The 18,930-nt window shown below is 40.8% G+C and overlaps 1 protein-coding gene across 5 annotated transcripts in view; it reads right to left on the minus strand.

Moving 5' to 3' along the window:
• TSPAN4 (tetraspanin 4) overlaps positions 1-18,930 on the minus strand; it is a 416,627-nt gene that overhangs the window by 266,032 nt on the left and 131,665 nt on the right. For 3 of the 5 annotated variants that reach the window (XM_030950221.1, XM_030950219.1, XM_030950223.1), the window contains 2 exons: positions 8,446-8,583; positions 380-461 (listed from right to left, as the gene is read on the minus strand). The gene's annotated coding sequence lies outside the window, so the exon portion shown is untranslated. The remainder of the gene's footprint in view (positions 1-379; positions 462-8,445; positions 8,584-18,930) is intronic. The other 2 variants (XM_030950222.1, XM_030950220.1) reach the window with 1 other exon arrangement.

The raw sequence follows: 18,930 nt of genomic DNA on the forward strand, positions 1-18,930 counted from the left end.
CTGAGTATGAAGGAATACAGTTGTGCTCAGTATTCAGGTAAACAGCAGCCACATCATATGAAGCTAGTTTGCCAGTAAGAAAAAACAGAGGATCCTGGGCTAATAATTCAATTCCCACTTCAGTCCCCTCACACAAAGGGCTCACTACAATGTCTTTCCAGGCCACCACACCCCAGGGGAAAGAAGGAAACACAACCCACATCAGCAGTAAGCAACATCTCCTGGTACCAGTCTGATCCATTATATTAACTGTACTACTTTCTGCAGATTGTCATTTCTGCTCTCTACAAAGCCATTCACTGAGGCCTGCAGTTGAAATGTAATTATCTACTCAGAAAGTTATTTCAAATCAATAAATAGATCACAATTGCTCACGTACCTAATGGAGGAACAGGAGCTCAGAGCACTTGATGTGATCCCAGTTGACAAGGTGGCCTCTCTGCAGCAAGCACACTGGGGACCTGCAAAACAAGGCCTGTGTGTCAGAAGTTGCACATCTTTTACAAAATACAAGGAAAAAAACTCTTTCTAACAGTGCCTTTGAGAAGGACAAAAGAGACCTCCCCCTCCATTAACTATGGAACCTAATAGAGAAAAACTGGCAAGGTGTGACTGTAAAGGATGGTGCATGAAACCACAGCTTGGCTCCTGAAGTTGTCAGAATGACAACACCCACCAATGGCAGCAGGAGCAGAACAAGGGGAGACATCATGTTCTAAAGCTGGTGGGATGATGTTCTTCACTCTCAATGGGATTTAAGCTCCTTTCTCCCATGGGCACTTCTGAACATCGCAAACAGCTTGTTTCCACTTAGCCCCATGCCCAAGCACTTCATTAGAACAGGGCAGCATTATCAGCTTCTTTGCATAATCTGAATCCTATTAAACACTGGATCAGATATGAGCACTTCATGGACTTGAGATTCAAAGAAAACACGTACATAAATTCTACACATCCAGAGTATATAATGTATCAATCCAATACTGGGGGGCAGAGGAGGTGGGGAAGTTCACTGAAAAACAAAATACAAGAAACTGAAAAGAAAAATTTAAAATCAGCTTTCTAAAATCAAAATATTTTCATAAAACACAGAGCATTAGAATCTCTGTCTTGCATACTGTTTTGGTTTTCAAGGATACTTCTGATTTTTTTTTGTATAACCACAGAAACTACTTTTTCATTTATAGCTTTAAAAGAAAGCAGAGCTCTTCCCAAAATCTCATGGATACAGAAATTGAAAAGATTTTATAAAACTTATTAAATAAAAAAAAAAAAATTAAAAGAACCCCATTCGTATAGCAGCAAAAGGCATCATTAGTGGGACTATACTGTACAAAAGAATGAAGTAACTGCACATAGCACTGGACGAGACAAGGCAGATGTAAAATTAAACCTCCATCTCAGATCAGGTCATTGCCCACATGATGCCCTGTATTAAAACTGAACTTCACAGAATCTCAGGCTGGTTGAGGTTGGAAGGGAGCCCTGGAGGACATCTGATCCAACTGTCTGGTTCAAGCAGGGGCACTCAAGAGCAGGTTGCCCAGAATTGTATCAAACAGCTTTTAAAGATCTCCAACCACAAGGCTGCACAACCTCTCTGGGCAGCCTGTGCCAGCACTCAGTCACCCTCACAGCAAGAGTATTTCCTGATATTCAGACAGAAATTCCACTGTTTCAGTCTGTGCTTCTGCTCCTGTCACTGGGCACCACTGAAAAGAGCCTTACTCCTATCTTCTTTGTACCTTCCCTTCAGCTATTTATACATATTGATAAGATTCCCCCTGAGTCTTCTCCTCTAAAAGCTGAATAGTCCCAGCTCTCTCATCTCAGCCCCTCTCCATTACTCATCTCTGTGGCACTTCACTTACATCATGATGAGACTCACATACAAATGCACACTGCTTCCCCACTGCACATGAAGTCTCATCAAAGCCCACAGGAGACTTGGCAAGTGCAGATGTTAGATCCCCTCCCAATGCAAAGTGCCTGGGAATCAACACCCCAATAACTTGTTACCAGCAGATTTCAGTAAAAAGGTGACAGGGTGACACTTCCCTTCTTCCAGGAGCCCAGAGACCTTGAGAAGAAATGATTTACCAAGTGCTGTGGCTCTATTCGTGCTTCTCATCCCCCACCACGCCAATTAAGGAGTGGCTGAAAGGTTTTGAAGGGAAGGCTTTTAAGCAAAGAATGCTATAAGTAGAATAACAAGTGGTTTTATGCCAATGCAATGACTTCCATAGTTATTAAGGCAAAATTAGTATATTTGGAGAAACAAAAAACACCGGGAATGGACAATTAAGAGCACAGATTAATCCTGAAAGACAAGATGCTTAAAGACCTAATAAAGAAAATTTAATTTCCTTTCAGGAACGGAAATGAAATCTTGCGAAACAGAAAATACAGACTTATAAACACTCTGGAAAGGACATATGATCAAATGAAATGCAATTGAAAAAAATGCAAAAAACACAGAAATTTGTGACATTTAGTGACTACAAGAAAATCGACCGGGATTACATGAGGTGCAGCACAAAGGACCAAAAGATGCCAAAACTAACCTCACAGATGTTGCAAAATCAGGGCAAAAAAATCAAGGAGGAAGACACAACTTTGAGGGGAAGATATGAGTGACATGGCACGGATATGGAAAAAAAATCTTCACCAAAGTGAAAGCCATTAAAAGGCATGGGATGCCATGAAGTGCAGGGACAAGGACCAAAGCTTGCCCAACTGATCCCCACTGAAATCGCAAGATTTCATTTCCCTTGCCAAAAGGAAATAGCCTGACTGAAACCAGTGAGATCAGAGAGAGATCTAACTCTTTCAAAAGGCCTGCAAGGCGTTTGATGCCTCTTTTACCAGCAGGCTTTCCCTGCCTTTGGTTGAATCTCATCCAAAAAGGTGAACTTCAAACACCTTTTTCAAGTAAAGAGGATGACACTGGAGGATGCCCTTTATTCAACCAGACTCAATCCACAGGAACAAACACAGATGTTCAGCACTCCTATCTTCTACTTCATGGCTTGAAAAAAAAAAACCTGCATGGTCTAATTACTGAATAAATAAAACAGATTAATTAGACAGTCAGAAGAAATAAGGCCATTCCTTCCCATTTAAGCACACAGTACAGGAGACATACCAAGAAGGAAAAAAAAAATCTATTGCATACATTAAACAATTCAAATACAGCACTAGAAGATCTTTCAGGAAAGAAGTAATTCTAGTTGGGAAAGGAGACTATGAACTACTGATTGCATCAATGTGTCCCTACTCACTTCTGAACACTTCTGCTGCCTAGAACAGCATTACTGTGTCAGGCACGGAGCCTGGAGTGCCATGCAAGGTACAAAATCTGCTCTCCCTCATAATGTCTTTTATCCAAATCACATCCATACCACAGGAACAGATTATTCACAACTGGGAAAATGCATCCAAAGTCTATTTCCCAGCAGCTTTTAAGAGAGGACTTCATAGAAGTGAGGCATGAATGGAAATCATCTTGGGAGAGTGCTATGCAGTAAAAAGGACTTCATCGGGACAAATGTGTCTTTATTTTTGTTTCCAGCTTATTAGAAAGAAGAAAATCCCATATTTGCTCCAGTTTCAAATACCAAAAGCAACAAAACCAACAAAAGTTTGAGTAAACTTATAGGTGAATTGTTTCTGCAATGTTTCTGCTTTGTTTCCAAGCCAAGAAAGTGCTTGTATGTCTTCTGTATACTTGATCTAGCTTGATTTATAGCATTAGATAGAGAGAGAATTTGCTTGACCTAGTGAACTCTCCTAGAGATCACCACGACTTCAACTCTTTCACTGCAAATTCTTCCTCATTTTAGCACAGCGTTCTACATATAAAAATACAACTGACCAGACACATAGCCTTCTGAACTTTTACCTGAAGCCAAGGAGAAGCTCTTTTGCCCACCTAACGAAACATATCTATGGGCAGCAATGCTAAAATCTAAAACTTAATTAATTATAAAATTACTATAAATAAATAAATAGCATAGAAACCATTATTAAAATCTAAAATAGATTTCTTCCCTTTTCATTAATCTTTTTGTTTTATTAACTTAAATTTTCATGTCTGCCAGAAAACTAGATAACAAGGAATGTCAGCATCCATTTTGTTGAAAGTGTCTAAAACCATACTGACCCCATCAAAACACTGACCACAAAGTTCTCCTTTTAACTTTTTCATTTAACTCTCAAAGGATAAAGAACTCGAGGTCTCTTTGTTGTCATAATCCGGAAGCTGTGCTAGCCCAAGACTGCAGCTGTTGATTTTTCACTGCGGTTAGTTCACATTATTGCACTGAACAAGCTCAAGGCCAGTGCAACTTCATGCTTACTTGACATCAATCACACTGAGACTTTTCAAACTCTTGCTACAGAAGCTCCCTTCAACAAAAAGTTAAGCTTCTGAACTTGTGATTATGTATTCAGCCTAACTAGTCCCAGTTAAAGCAAAAGGGGTGTAACGTCAAAAAATCTTCCTGTCCTCTTTTTTGCTTGGTGTTCATTTAAATTCTGCCTGTCCTGGAAGGAGGAAAGTGCTGTAGATGTTTTGAAAGATTAAATGAGAGTTTATTCAATAGCACTGCAGTCAATACTTTCTTTAATCAAATAAAATAATATCCTAGGAACATATATAGTAGATTGTTTGTATGAAAGTTTCAATAGCATTCTTAAAAATGCATACCTGGTGCTGACACTGAAACATATCCAATCATCTTAGAATCATAAATAATTACTTTGAAAACTTCATACAAAGGCAAATTCCTTGCTCTTCTGCAGCTGTTTCAACTGATACAAAAAGCTCCGTTTTCAGGGGGAAGAAAAAAAGTATCACAAACACAAACCAGATAGCTGAAGGGCAGTGGCTGTATGGCCAATGTTAAACATATTAGATTAAATAAATTATATTTTCATCATGTCCTAAGTGCAACAAACAGGGCAGTCTGTGTCCTGGGAGGGAAGACATCTCTAGCTCAAGACCTCCATGCCTTGGTACACAAGGTTCAGCCTTGGCTGAAATTTGGGATTAAGAGCAGGTCTGACTCAGCTGCCAAGGACAGCCAGGCAGCTGAAAGACTGGGGAACTCTCTAAATGCAGATTAGAAAATACATGAATGCCAGCCATGTGAGCCACAGTCCTTGTCCTTCCAGCTGGAGAGCTCTAATGAGCATAATCTTTGCAGGTGGGTCTCACCTGTGAGTGTGTTTTTAAGCAAGGAGGATCACATCACACACACAGACCCATCGGACCCAACAGCCATTCATTACCTCTTCATCTCCCCTGATGTGTGACACTCCTTACCAAAAGAAGCTTTGTCAGAAAACAAATTTTTCAAAAACAGTGGCACACTGAAGACTCTGTTTTTCGCCAGGACTCAAAATCAGTACATCTTCAAGTCCTTTGTGAAACATTTCTTTTCAGCATTATTAATTGCATTGTTTTCATTTCAAGAGAGAAATGATTGACAAAATGCTTTACCACCAATAAAGAATCACTAATTCTGACATTTATGTGGAAAAAGTGACTATCAAAAGAGTCATTTTGGTGTAGGAATTTGACAGCTCATTGACAACAGCCCTCCCCACCCCTGCCGTGTCCATGGAAGAGCCCTGATGGTGCTGTCTGCCTCCTTAAGACAGCATCATCTATAATGCCTACTACCAAAAAGCAATTTAAAGCCTGGGGTATCAAAAATCAATTGAATCTGCAATTTCTCAATGCATGGCCTCCTGTAGCTGATTTTTGCCTTCTCTATATATCCTCATCTCACTATTTGCAGAGATCCTCAGGGATCACATTGCTCTGCATCTCCTGAAGCAACAGAGCAGAAAGAGAAAAGGACTGAATTGTCTTTCTCTCTTTCCCTTGACAGAAATAACTCTACTCCTGACAGGCTGCACGGTAGCAGAATGCTGCAGTCAACTATTTGATAAGAGAAGGCAGGAAAGATGAGCTTCACAGCCTCCCAAATCCAACACAGACATCTAAATATGTTATCCCTTGCACTGCATATTAGCTTGGCACAGAAAATTTTTGTGTCAATGCTGTATACAGATTGTTCACAAGTAAATAAGATTAGAGGCCAAGGCTGGGAAAGCTCATTCCCCAAATAATAAATTCCAGCAGCTCAAACAGAGATCAGTACCATGGAGAATAGGACAGTAGTGATTGAAGAGAAGTCACCCAGCTTCACCCTGGAGCAACTCATGTAGCTGAAGTATTCCAGAGAATAAATCCCTATTTGATCTTCTCACATTTTCTCATCAGATATAATTTAGCAACAAGTATGCCTAAACTGTCCAGAAGCCAGCACAGTCCTGAGGAAAACAAAACCTTACATCAAGCTTCTGAAGGTTGCAGGACCAGATACAGAAACGAGACTGCAAGGAAGTGAGGATATTACTCCTGTCCTCAGAGACCCAGCAGACTTCAGAAAAATGACAAAGGCCTTTTGCAATGCATTTCAACTTCAGCACGTGAAATCAGAAAGATTATAAAATGTCAAGGCAATTCAAACTTTTGCTTTTGCTTACAAAGAGCAAGCCATTTATCTAAAGCACATTTGAGGGGATTTGATCTTATCTGATTCTTAGGAGACGTTTAAAATAACAGGACAAGGAAGGTAAATTCTGTACTCCAGCATATGACTTCAGAGAGCAGGGACAGTTATGCAGGTGAGAATAAGGAGGAAATTCGTGTAGGATCACACCTGCCCTCCTCCCTAGCTTTCACTGACAACTGAACTATTGTGGTTCATCCCTAATAGCAGCAGTGGCAAGGACAAAATTACCAGGAATTCACTGATTGTCAGTCTCCCAATATCCAGCACTGCTGCTGGCAGCAGTTTTCAGGGAAATCCTCATATACAAGGCACTGAAATGGAAGAGTTCTGATGCTTTCTGCTTGTGCCTGGGGACACCTCTGGCTGGGCTCTGTTCAGCAAGATGGGTGATCAAGACTTCATCCCGTCCCAGCTATGCCTGCTTCAGTTGGGCTTTCTTTGCTCTGGGACGAGACAGGAGCATTTAAAACACAGAAAATTTCACATTTTTTAAAGCTCTTCAAGTACCATGCTAGAGATGAGCACATTCTTTCCTGTGAAGACACACAACACTCAAAAACACTGAGGTAAATTCAAATAAAGAGGGTTTCATAATTTTCCTGACTTTCATAAAGTTTTTCTGGTTTCAGGCTGGCATTTCTGGTGTTAAAAAATAAAAATAGAATGGAGGAAAAGAATCCCTGCCAAGAACAACCAAAGCCCTGGTAAGTGAGAAGATACTCATCTCAGGAATAACACATTTATTTGCTATGGAGCTGTAATGAAGGTCAAACCCTTTGGGCCTTGCCTTGGTCACACAGTCTTGTGCCTGGCCCTCTGCCTCCCCGCCCCATGTCCAAGCACTGGATCACTGCCTTTTGGGCCATGGACACTGCTGGGCCATTTCAGGTAACGACACAACCTTGTCTGCATATTCGAGTTTTCTAGGCCTTAAAAGCTCCTTTAGGAAAAAAAAAAAAAGCCTCCTCCCTCCCAGCTCTAACTATAACCTGTCATACAACCTTAGAGAAGTATAAAATTATTTCAGCACAAGTCTAACATGCAGCCATCCATACTGCTAGATGATCCCTTTTCAGTTGAGCTGTTCAGTAGCAATATTTTCTAATACTTTCCTCTTTGCCACAAAGCAAATCATTGAAAATTCTGTAACAAAACCACAGAGTTAAGTTGCCCACTTACCTTTCTCTATTATCTAATTTGCATTAATTACATTCAGCTTAATGGAAGCAATTATTTAATTAGTTCAAACTGGTGGTCATGTACATACTCCTGTTGAAATATTTTGGGTTGGACACAGACCAATTACCTGATGAATTGCACAGCACCTGATCACAAAATTATGGAAAGTTCAACGGAAAACTCTCTAGATAGTACATAGCTTTTGTTTTCAAAAAACCGTGATGCCAGAGGAATGAAACTCAGACATTGATATATCCAGCTTTGAAACACTCACCCTTCCATTAAATGAGTTTAACTGGTGCAGAAATCAGTAAATTATTCCCCACTATTCCCACCAATATTAATGTGACTGCTGCTGATATGTACATTGTAGGGGACAGGCTGAGAACCCCACTGCACTGAGAGCTGAGTACTCATGCGCATACAGCATTTTAAGAAGCACACATCTAGATGGCATCCACAAAAGACAGGAGAAAGAAGGCTGGCCTATGTGTCTTTCTTGAATTTAAGACACTTCAGGTACTTGCCTAAGGACACTTCAATGAAGTTCATTTTGTCTGGGAATTATTTTAAATAATGCCTTTAAATATACATTTCTCCCACCTTGTAAAGACAACTGTGCCTGGAAAGTTTATGGAGACAGACACAGTTTAAAAACACCTTCTTGAAAAACACCTACCTCATGTGAAGAACAGAGACAGCAATGAAAAGCTGAGACTTTATCTGGCTGGAATTCAGAGTGCCACCAAAGAGAATGGCCACTCTTAGGGATCACATAGGATTGGTCCAAAAAAATGCACTTCAAATGTGAAGGTTCCTGTGGAAAGGCCAAGATATTAACCAAAATCCTCAGCTGACCTCCAGAGAATTTATAATCAGATCACAAGACACAGCCTTAACCTATTTACAAGCAGAAGAAATCCACATGTGATGCTGATGCTCCCACCACCCTCCCACAGGGATGGATCACAGCACACAATGTGCAGAGCTGCTACAGGCCTCCCGAGGCACTTGACAAATCTATGGCAAATACACCTAGACCTCATTTTTTAGAGGGCTGCAAGTCAGCTGAGGATGAAATGAGAAGGGACTGACAAAGTTTAAAAGACCAATTCATGGGTCTTGCTCTGCAAAGCAGCTGCTCACACCTCACTGGTAATTTCTCATTAGCACTGAGTGTTTGCTCTCTGGGAGCACTCAGTCATTTTGTACCACACATGAAAGTCCCAGCCCAATACCAAAGGGCTGCCTTTCCTTCTTTTTCTCCTCCTCCCCTTAATTAAAATTATTAGGCCCTATCCTGTTTGTTTTAAACAGCAACTTCTTTACATTCCCACTAAAATTGTAGAAATATATGAAGCTTAAGTGCCATTCTGCACAGAGGGTGCTGAAAAATTAAAATCTTTTTCTTCATTGGAATGAGTCCAAAATATTGTCCTGCCAACTGTGGTTCTAAAGATACAGGCAAGATAAATTGAACAACATAATCTACACTTTAACAAACTAGAGATGTATCTGACTCCCAGATAACTGACTAACAAATCATTGACAATCAGAGAAATTAAGGCCAGAATACAGAAATTTCTTCTCCCACTTCCTATCACCTTCACCAGCACATCTTGTAATGATCCCAGCTTTTCATTCTACAGGATATTAAAAAAAGGAAAGGCAGACAATTCAAAATTTATGAGGAGCCAAGCGACCCTACTGAGTGCCACCTTTCTTGTTTCATTCCTCATGCCGCTGGCAAAAATTAGGTTTGCAGTCTCCCTCACTTAACAGCCCTATGTATCTTGCATTCATTTGTCTCCCTGTCTAGTAGCTTTTAATAGCATTTACCAACATTCATTTCTTCTCAGCTGCCTTTCTCCCTCCAGGGTTCTCAGTACAGCCTTATGGGAACTCAGGAAAACACATTTTCTACCGTTTATGTTCCCAGCTCCTCAGGGCAAGGCACTGTACTCACTCTCCTTGGGCAGAAGAGGAGCAGGTGGGACACTTTCCACTACAGGCTAAAAAGGCTGCTATTTAAACCTGGATGCTTACAGAAGTGACTTGCTGGTACCACCAGAGGCTCAGGAGCAAAAAATGAAAGGGTAGTCAAAGCCAAGTTTTTTTCCTGTACAGGAGAGCTGTACACAGGAATCAGGCCAGAAGGGTTGGGGTTTAAAATATAATGACAGTATAAAAATGCAAAAGTGCTTTTTCTTGGCAGGTATTTGTTCCTCATTCCCTGGGTTTTCTGTATATGTTCTACAGTATTTAAATCTAGCTGTTGAAGCCTCAAAAGCACAAAGGTACCTAATACAATATTCCAACCAAGTTCCTCTAAGAAATGCCTCAAAGCCATTTGACTGAAGGAAGAAGCAGAAACATTTACCATCAGGTGGCCTTCTCAGCTACAGAAATTTGCATCACAAGCGTCAGCACTCTAGTGCTATTTCTAAAGCTAAGTTTGCCAGAGCTGAAAATAATATTCAGTAGCAATAAAAACTACTGACTGTGGCTTGTAGTGAAGGAAAACTTTCTGGATAACAATTTCAAACCATGGTTGAGACACCAATCTGTGTGTGGGACCAGCAAGACTCAGTGCTGCTTAACAGCCAAGAGGCTCCAAGGAGGCCTATCTTTTGCAGAGTTTCAACCTCCTGTCTTTCAAAGCAGAGGGAAAAAAAAGACTGTAGCAAAACTGAATTGAAAAGTAAGGTGCCAAAGCAAGAGAAAAACTGGGGCTCAAGAGAGGTGATGTAATTTTCTGACATAACCAGGACTTGTGACTCTCTCCCAGGTGGAATATACAGAAGGTTAGATAAAGATGTGGACAGACAAAGCAGCATATGGAAGTCTAAGGAGAACAGCACACAAAACCTTTTCTGAGCCACTTGCTATCCCAGAGGCTAACTTAGACTGGGCTTCTCTTCCTTGTGATAAGAGAAAGTGAGGAAAGATATGGCATGTCCTGGATAATATCTATTCACAATATAATACTTAGAAAATCTTGTTTCCTCAAACAAAAAAGAAAAAAAAAGAAACTGAACAGCAAGACAAAGTTGTTCAAATTCTATTTCAGCTTCAACATTCTTGTCAACTTGTCCTGCATACAAACCTTTCTTGTCAGCCCTTTCTGGACCCCTGCTACTAGTCCTGACTGCTCACAGGCCTGCCTGCCAGTACCAGAGATGCTTCTTGCATTTTTCTTCTCTCTGACACTCTTTCAAATACTCATTCCAGCAACAGATATCAAAATGATAAGGACAGCAGAACAGAACAACAGTTTACTCTTATCAAATAAAGGGAACAAGGTAGCCTTGGAGAAGTAGATAAGGCCAACAAAACAGAAGTCATGCAAAACACAAGCAGGATGCCAGCTCAGCTCTGCAAGGCTGGCACAGTAAAGTTATGCAAAACAATCACACTGCAGCTACTCAAAAGTGGGGGTTGAGGGCCAGCCCCCTACAAAGCACACCCAGCACTGAAGACAGACCCCAAAGAACCATGTAAGGACTTCTGATAAGGGGTGTGACTATGTAAAACAAAGTCATCCCTACACACCAAGTAAGCAGGGAGAGCTAATGAATGTGTAATCAGTGTGTACAATAAAAAGCCTGCTTACCCGATGCCCAGTGCACTGGAGCCTCTGAGTGCCCAGCACTGCTGTGAGGAATGCCTGCTTTCTAACACCCAAAACCGTGCTAGAAAGTGTCTGCCTGGCCGATTTCGGTAACATTTTTGGCAACTCCCAATGGGAAACTCTGCCTGATCTCCCGTGGATCCGAGGGATCTCTGGATCTTCATGCCGGCACCGGGACTTTCCTGGAGAAGACCACAGATCCCCGGACCAGTCTGGGACACAGGTAAGAGCCTATTTGATAATAAGGCATTCTTTTGGGAATCCTGCCCATATAAGGGCATTGGGTGGGTTATTTGATATTCCAGAATTTGCTATCTTACTTGGTTTTATCAATCCATAATTGCTTTGTATTTGCATTTGTATCTGTATTGTAGCATTTTGGGTGTACTATTCAGAGATGGGCAGTGGACAATCTAAAAGGGGCATTGTGAAAAAATCCCCACTTGGTTGCCTTTTGCAACATTGGAAAAAGATTGGAGGCCCCCCTTGGGGACCAGCGACCAGGGAGAATTTGATTAAGTGTTGCAATCAGCGGTGGCCGTTGTACCAACTAGACTCTGGAGAAAAGTGGCCACAAAATGGAACCTTGAATTATAATACACTGTTAAAGTTAATGTTGTTTTTAAGACGGGAACAGAAATGGGATGAGGTTATGTATGCTGATATGTTTTTCACTTTACGGAATCATCCTGAATGGCAGAAAGATTGTGGCTTGAATCCAGCCCCCTCAGACCCTTTTGAGCTGGCTCTTGAAAGGGAGAATCAAGGAAAATGGTTAAAACGTTCTTGTTCTATGTGCAGCAGAGGACAAACTTGTTCTAAACATCTCCCCAGTATGAAGGATGATTTAAATGTTATGGTCAGTCCTAACTGCAGGTTAGATGGGGGAACAGAAGACCAGGCTGCTGAGACTGATATTATGAGAGAACTGGCACATAAAGAGGTGGATTTATCAGGTCTAGAAGAGAAGATAGAGAGGACAAGGAGGATGTATCAAGGAGCAGAGGACACAGAAGAGATAGAGAGGATGTATCAAGGAACAGAGGGTTTTAGTCTGACTGCAGAGACAGCTAGAGCTAAACACAGAGATGTGAGAGCAGCTGGCTTCCATCAAGCAGCTGGTATGGTGGTCCAATTACAGTAGAAGTTCCATTTTCAATAACAGACCTTAATAATTGGAAGTTGATGGCTGGCACCTATCAAGATGACCCAGACAAAACGGCAAAAGCATTTGAAATGATGATAAAACTTCAGGATCCGGACTGGAAGGATATAGATGCTATACTAGAAATGTTGTTTGACAGTACAGAAAGAGAGATGGTTGTTAAAACCAGTAGGAGGTTTGTGGAAGAGCAGATTTTGACAGGTAACTTGTCAGGTACACTGGACATTAATTTTCCTGCTGAGGATCCCAAGTGGGACCCTAATGTGCCCATGTTTAGAGAGAGATTAAATAGATATCAACAATGGATACTATATGGAATTAGAAATGCCATACCAAAGGTTATCAATATGTCAAAATTATTTGAAATTAAGCAGGATGGTAAGGAATCACCTAGTGAATTTTTAAATTGCCTGAAAGAAATGGCTCAAAAATATACTAATATTGATCCTGAAACAGAGGAAGGAAAAACTCAATTAGCCCCCATATTTGTGAGGCAATCCTCAGATGATATTAGAAAGAAATTACAACAGGTTCAAGGACAAGACCAGTATGATTTAGGGAAGCTGTTAGATGTTGCTTGGGGAGTTTTTCAGAACAGAGAAAACCAGCAAGAAATAACTAAACAAAAAGTAGTTGGACTTAATGAAGGAATTTCTAGAGGAATGGTGCCCCCAGGGACAGCAAGGGGACAAGGATGCGACCAAGCTGTGACTGTCACTGGCGATGACTGAGGGGGCTGGAGGATTTTTCCCTGGCAGAACCTCTGATTACAGCTAAGCTGGGGAACAAGGAGGAAAATGAGGAGGTTGGATTTTTAGTAGACAGAGGAGCTAGTAACATAGTGCTAAACACAGTAAGACGAAACTTGAGTAATGATTCTCTAAAAATTGTTGGTGCAACAGGGAATTACAAACTCGGCCATTTTTCAACCCATTCATTTTAAATTAGGAAAATAGTGGACAACTCACCAGTTTTTGCATCTACCCAATTTGCCAAAGCCTCTCCTTGAGAGAGAATTTTTGGAAAAACTAAATGCTGAAATCAAATTTTAAAATGGCAAAATACTGGTTATTATTCCAGAACCTAATTATGTGGAAGCCTCTATTTTTCGATTACAGCCTCTGAAACTGGACATGATACATCTGCCAGTATCACTTGAGGATGCAGGGATCCTGATAGTCTGGGCTGGAGAGGCGCCCAGGTGATCCAAGCCTGTAAGAATTAAATTGAAACCTAGAGCCGGACCAGTAAGGCAAAAGCAACACCCTTTGTAAACAGAAAGTCATAAGGGGTTATAACCCCTTGTGGAAAAATGTATAAAATATGGCCTGTTGAAGGAATGTAAATCCAAATTTAATACTTCTAGTCTGCCAGTTAAGAATGCAAACTGAAGGAAAGGCTTACCAGCTGGTACAGGACCTTAGAGCCATAAAAAAGATAGTAGAAAATATACACCCAGAAGCAGTAAATCCTTATACCTTACTAGCAACTTTGAGTGAAAAATTAAAATGGTTTAGACTATAAGATTTGAAAGATGCCTTTTTCTGCATCCCTTTGAGTACTGAGAGTCAAGAGCTATTTGCTTTTGAATGCGAAAATCCAAACAAAGAAATAGCCCCACCACATTTGGAAATCAATGGGCAAAAGAACTGGAGGAATGGAAAAATCAGAATGCTACTGGAGTCTCATTACAGTGTGCAGATGACATTCTGATAGTCACTGAAACTAAACAGCAATGCTCGGATCAGACTGTGGCCTTGCCGAATTTTCTGGGACTAACTGGATACAGAGGATCCAAAGACAAGGCAGAAATATTCCAGACCACAGTAACCCACTTGGGATTCTAAATTCTCCAAGGACAAGGGAGGCTGTGACAGGAATGAAAAGCAGCAATTTACCAACGCCCACTGGCACAAACGGTAAGAGAGTTACATGCATTGCTTGGGATGGTGGGATGGTGTCTCCTGTGGATTAGCAATTGTGGGCTGCTAGTAAAGCCCCTATATGAGCTCTTGAAGACAGCTCAAAAGGACATTCTAGTCTGCACTGATGATTCATGGGCTGCCTTTTTACAGCTCAAGCAAGCCCTTATGCAGGTCCTGCTTTGGGGGGCTCCATGTGCCTGTTTGAACTATTTACCTATGAAAGACATTACACAGCACTGTGAGTGCTGCTGCAGTTCCTTGGGGAGCAGAGGAGGGCTGTGGCCTGCTTTACAAAGCACCTAAATGTCAGCCAGGGCTGGTCTAGTTGTCTGAGGGCAGTAGCAGCTACTGTTCTTTGATCCAGAAAGCTTAAAAACTGACTTTGGGATTGTCATTTGGGATTATTTTTGTGCTGCACATGGTGCAGTCAGTACTCAAGCAAAAAGGGGGCCACTGGCTTCCTCCCAGCCAGACGCTGAAGTACCAGGTAGTCTTGCTGCAGCGAGACAATGTGACAATCAAAACAACTTCTATCATTAACCCTGCTGTGTTCTTATCTGCCCAATAAGTGGAAGGAACCCCAGAGTATGACTATGTTTTGCTTTATTTGCTTACAACCTACAGAAGTGTATTCCAGCAGACCCGATTTGGGAGACAGACCCTTGGCAAGTTCTGATTGAGAGATGTTTACTGATGGGAGCAGCTTTGTCCAAAATGGGAAATGACTATCTGGATATGCAGTGACCACACACCATGAGGCAATCGAATCATGGGCACTCCCTCCAGTGTGTAATGGCACTCACTCGAGCTTTGGAATTGAGTACAGGAAAATGAGTTAACATTTGGACCGATTCAAAATACAAAAATTTTGGAGTGTGCATGCACCCAGGGCCATCTGGAAAGAAAGAGGCCTTTTGACATCTCAAGGCACATCAATCAAAAATGGAAAACAAATCTCAGATATACTTGAAAGTATCCAGGAACCAGCAGAGGTTGCTGTTATGCACTGCAGTGCACACCAAGCAGGTAAGACCAAACTGGAACTGGGGAATCGTTCAGCTGATGAGGCTGCCAAAGAGGCTGCAGAAAAAGGCACGTTAGAAAACATATCATTAATACCCCTGCTAGAGATACCTCTCCCAGTAGAAAAATCAGAGTATAGTGCTAGGGACTGGCAATTAATTGAAACCTTAGAAGCAAAATTTGATCCACGAGGCAGAGCAGTTACTCCAACCAGGCAAATACTCCCAAAACCAATCTTGCATGAAATAGTGGATTGTGAAAATAAAGCCACTCATAAGAGTACTGAAAAACTTTTGAAACATTTGTAAACACCTATAATTGGATTTAAAATGGCTCAGATTGTACAATCAAGAATCCAACAAATGTATAGTTTATAAAAGAAACAACTCTAAAAAAGTAGTGCTAGGAGCTATGAAATCTGGAAATGTTCCAGGTGAATACTGGCAGATTAATGTCACTGAATTACCCAGAAAAGAGGGGTGTTAACACCTCCTAGTTCTGGTGGGTAACTTTTCTGGGTGGCCAGAAGCCTTTCCTTGTCATACCAACGAGGCTAGGGAAGTGACTAAAATACTGTTGAAGCAAATAATAACTAGATTCAGGGTACCTTTGGGAATGTCATCAGTCAGTAGTTCCCACTTCATGCAGAAGTGGTACAATAGGTTAGGAAAGCCTTGGAAGGAATAGCTTGGCATCTTCATACTCCTTATAGGCCCCAAGCTAGTGACAAAGTAGACTGAATGAATTACACAAATTGCAATTGGGTAAAATATGTCAGGAAACCTCCAGGACAGGAGTCCAAGCCTTACCTGTTGCTATACTACAAATGAGAATTCAGCTGTGGGACACCAGGAAAATAAGCTCCTGTGAGTTGCTATACGGTCAGCCCTACCATTTGTCACACATTACAGGAGACACACACCTAAAAGGAGGGGTCAACCTGAATTATCTCATTTCTCTTCATAAAACTTCATGGGATTTACAGCAAGCAAGGTGATCTCCAGACTGACAGGATTGAATACACCAGTGCATGAGTCCCAACCAGGAGACTGGGTCTACTTAAAAGACTGGAGAACTTCTCTGCTCCAGGCAAAATGGAGGGGACCTTCCCAGCTCCTACTGACAACTTTAACTGCATTGAAACTGGGCAGAGTAAAATCAGAGGTACATTATGCCAGAACTAAAAGTGCCAAATCCCCTCGGGTAATCAAAAAACCCAAGATGCTTAAGTCTTGTTTTGCTATCAAAGTGGTAGAGTGTCTACGGATATCCAGGAAATTTGGAAACAAATTCAGATTTTACAAGACACAGCTCCAGAAGACACCTCCTGGTGATCTGAAGAAATCTGGACCAAACTTATTTCATGGTTACCCAGCTGGACTTGGTTAAAATATGTGTTTATAACTGTCACCACAATAATTGCTATGTGTGTTTTAGCTTGCTTGTTGTAACACATTATGCTGTAAAATGAAAAACAGCTATTAAGAGACTAGTTCCCACAAGGAACTTAGTCTCGAGATAAGGGGGACTTCATACGGACAGTAGAACAAACTACATTTTACTCTTATCTTTACTCTTAGAAATAGATGAGACTGATAAAACAGAAGTCAAGAGGATGCCAAAGAACTACATAAGGACTTCCAATAAGGGGTGTGACTATGCAAAATAAAGTAAACTATATACATCAAGTTAGCAGGGATAGCTAATGAATATGTAACCAGAGTACATGATAAAATCTCTGCTTAGCCAACACTCAGGGCATTCAATTAATTAGAGGAAGGATTGCCTGAGCGACAAATGCTCTGTTTGCTAACACTCAAAGCTGTTAGAAAGTTTCTATCTGGCTGATTTTGGTATCTAAACTCCAACTGGCCTTGCAGAAAAAGCAAGGTGCCTCACAAGGCCAGTTCTGCAGGGTGTTCAGTACACCACCATGAGGCCATGCAAAATGCACTTAAACTGCTGTGGTAAAGCACACTGAGTCTAGTTTGAATAGAAAGTGGGGGAAAACTGCCAAGTTTCTAAGTAGGTCTCTAATAATAGGAAAATGTAAAATTTAACCTCAGGAAAGATGCAGATTACAATCATAGCCCTTAATGTTACAAACAGTGCTAAAATACTGCATATCTTCAAATGCTGTTAAATGTTCAATGCTAAAATACTGTGTATCTTCAAATGCTGTTAAATGTTCACTTGAACATTTAACAGCATTTGAAGAGCAGCAAGCCCTGCTTTGCTAGAAAAGAATAACATCTTTAATTGAGCTTTTAAAAAGTGACCAAGACTTTACAAGGGTAGATTCCTAGCATTACCTGAAATGAAGACCATTTAAATAATTTCATGTTATACATCATTAAGCTGAAACATTCAAAACCAAGATAGAGAACAAAGCACAGCAAAGATAAAGTGATCTGCCCAAGGTCACCTGAAAAATTTTCTGAGAGGCAAGAAGAGAAACTAATTTTTAAGAAATCTCTATGACCTGACCAGAAAGACAGCCTTTCCTCTAACATTTTATCTTGAGGTGATTAAGATCATATGCAGGTACCAGCATACTTATTTATGTAAAGGCTATGCTTATCTCTGAAAAAGAAAGCAAGCAGGTATTTCCTGAGCTACCCAAGCAAACTATGTTCTGTAGCAAAAACTGGGTGTGCACAAATCAGAAATGAGTCAGTTCAGTGCTAAGGCTGTGCTCTGTTACTAAAACAGAATGCTATCTCAGATGGAATAAATGTCCCAATCATATTTGTAATGAAGCTAATCAATTTTTGTATTGTAAAATAACCCTGTCCAGAATCTTGATGAACCACATGACATGTCTTCCAAGGACTCTATTGTTAAAGATGCCTTTTTTACTGGAATTTCAATAATTAATCATGTTATGGGGTAGTTTTATTTCTGTGTGGCTTACCCTTTGATGATCTAATTTACATTTATAATGATCTACTCCCTTGTGGATTAATTGCTTGTGTTATTTTGTCTATTAATCAGACATCAACATTTGCATTACAGATGACTGTTTGCATTATTTTCACACTACTAAATCTGGCAGCATGGTACTAATGATAAATACTTTCCTCAGTTCCAGGCGTGAGATAGTGTCTCAGTCCTTTTAAACAACGGCATTATCAGGATCTTACCACTCTTCTGAAGCAGCTTGGTCATTCTGTGGTATTAGCCACCTGCATTTATTACATCTAAGAATTCTTTTTCTACTGGCAAACCATAAATGCACTAACACTTTGTTTACCCATCGCTGTCAAATAAGTCCTGAGCAAAGGGCAGAGGGTTACTAATCTGAGACCATCAGAGACTTTCTTTTCCTAGATCCCTGTGTACCTTTAAAAGAGTTTCACACCTTTCAGCTACTCGCTGCAACTCCTTCCTGGGTGTTTCCCCACAGTGTTGCCTGAAGAG

This window comes from Camarhynchus parvulus, chromosome 5, assembly GCF_901933205.1.
Source record: "Camarhynchus parvulus chromosome 5, STF_HiC, whole genome shotgun sequence".
Classification (NCBI taxonomy): domain Eukaryota; kingdom Metazoa; phylum Chordata; class Aves; order Passeriformes; family Thraupidae; genus Camarhynchus; species Camarhynchus parvulus.